Source organism: Vombatus ursinus, unplaced genomic scaffold (genome assembly GCF_900497805.2).
Source record: "Vombatus ursinus unplaced genomic scaffold, bare-nosed wombat genome assembly UNPS02014198.1, whole genome shotgun sequence".
NCBI lineage: Eukaryota > Metazoa > Chordata > Mammalia > Diprotodontia > Vombatidae > Vombatus > Vombatus ursinus.
The window spans coordinates 176,153-178,499 of record NW_020953976.1 but is presented as its reverse complement, the minus strand read 5'-3'; positions in this window follow the sequence as shown (position 1 = coordinate 178,499).

Genomic DNA, 2,347 nt, shown 5'->3' with positions numbered 1-2,347 from the left:
CCGCGCCTGGGGCTGCCTTAATAGAGCTTGGGGATCCTCATGGGGAAAGTCTGGCTGTAGTAAGTAGGATCAACCATCAGAGGGAGACAAAGACCATAAAAAGAGAGGTCAGTCATGCCATGGGAGATAACATCTCTAAGGCCAGAAAGCTAAAGGCATAAACAGGAAAAAGAGACTGAAAGCATAGTGTCCAAGACAGCAAGGAGGAGAAAAGCAATAGATTTACGGTGACAGTCAAAGACAGAGGAGAAGACGGAGAGAGTGAGAAACACCAAGAGAGACAGAGAGACCAGTTTACCTAAAGAATCAATCAATCAATAAGCATTAATTAAGCACCTACAATGTGCCAGGCACTGTGCTAAGCTCTGGGGATACAAAAAGCTAGCAAAAGACAGTCCCTGCCCTCAAGAAGCTTAACAATCGAATGGGGAGACAACGTGCAAAAAACTGTAGCCAAAACCATTCATGTACAGGATAAATAGGAACTAATTACCAGACAGAGGGCCCTGGAATGAAGAGGGGCTGGGGAAGGCTTCCCGTAGAAGGTGGGATTTCAGTTGGTATTTAAAGGAAGCTAGTAGTTGGAGACAAGGCAGGAGAGAATGGAGGGTCTTGTTCTAGGAACAGCAGGGATCAAAGGGTCCTTGTTGGGGAATAAGGTGTAACAAGACTGGAAAGGTAGGAGGGGCCTGGGTTATGAAAGGCTTTGAAGTCAAAGCAGAGAATTTTGTACTTGTTCCTGGAGGCAATAGGAAGCCACTGAAATTTATTGAGTGAGGTGGGGCGGGGATATAACTTGATCAGACCTGCATTTTAGGAAAATCTTTTCAGCAGATGGATGGAGAGTGAATTGGAGTGGGGAGAGACTTGAGGCAGTCAGACACCCAGCAAGTTATTTCAATAGGCTAGGCGTGAAGTGATGAGGTCCTGCATTAGAGTGATGAATGAATTAAAAAAGCATTTATTAATTACTTACTGTGTGCAAAGCACCGTGCTGAATCTGCACTGGGAATACAAACGGAAAAGCAGACAGTCCTTGCCTTCAAGTAACTTACATTCTAAATAGAAAGAAAGTTTCAGCTGTTAGTCAGATGGAAAGGCTCCATGTGGGGTCCTTAGGGTTCAATAGCTAAGCAGATGGTCATGCATCTTCTTTCACGGCATTTTCAGCAGTGAAATCCTTTTTGTTTCTGGCATCGAAGGATTTGACAGTGTCAAGACCTTGGGGGGTAGGCAGAGTAGCTGCGGCTTCAGCCCCAAGAAAGTCATAGCTTGGTCCCTCTCCACTGGAGTGATGACTGGGGGATGGGCTGGCTGGAAGGTGTGGGAGGTGCTGCTGCTCCCAGGGCTTTGGGGCTTTCCTTCCTAATCCTGTTATTTAGCATTGGCCATGGCAAGGAACATGGGCCCCTTCTCCAGTGTTGGATGCCAGGTTAAAGGGCTGCTGGTTTGAAGGGCACTGGCATTCTAGTCTCATGGCTTCAAGGTCCTAGGCTGTCTCCACTGGGTTCTGAGTGAAGATGGCAGTCACAGTGGTGATGGTGATGGCACTCACCACGTCCCGACCCTCCCTTGGGAGCTCAATGCTTCAGCTAGGCTGGCTTGCTTACCTTGTAGGAACAGATTGACTAGCAAAAGGGAGGTGTCTGGAAACTAAGGGGACCTGGGGCCTCCAGACAGAGGGGCAGGGAGGGCTTGGGTTTGAAAGTCTGCAGGGAAAGTGGGGGAAAGGTACAGAGAGAGGAGGGAGGGGGAGGTGGCGAAACTGGAGAGCAGAGAGGAGGCCTATGTTGGGCTCCAGCTGTCGATTTCATGGCCATCAGTCTCGGGCACTGGGAACAAGGTTGGGGTCATGGAGAAACACATGTACCAGTCCTTCTTTCCCTTGGCAGGCAGGTTCCTTCCATCCCTCCCACCCCCACCCCCACCCCATCCCCCACTCCCCCAGGCCTGCTAGCCAGCTCCCAGCAGCCATCCTAGCACTGGGGAGGAGATGGAGGTCAAAATCTTTTGGCCTGGGGGGCCACTCTGGCCACCAGCCTCTTGGGAGATAATGGGGTCTGAATCTCAGCCGGCCATTGATAGGATCCTGAATTTCTTCTTCCCTGCCCCCCTCCCAAGGACTCACAGCCCAAAGGCCCACCCCAGAACAGGAGCAGCATCTGAGAGCAGGCGATAAATTCAATATGAAGGCAAATAAGAAAGATAACAGGATCTTGGGCTGCATTAAAAGGGGCAGAGTCAACAAGAGTGGGGAGGCGATTGTCCTATGCCCCCCATCCCACCCTGCCTGGGTCAGACCAAAGCTATGTGCTGAGTTCAGTTCTGGGCCAATGGCAAAAGAAGG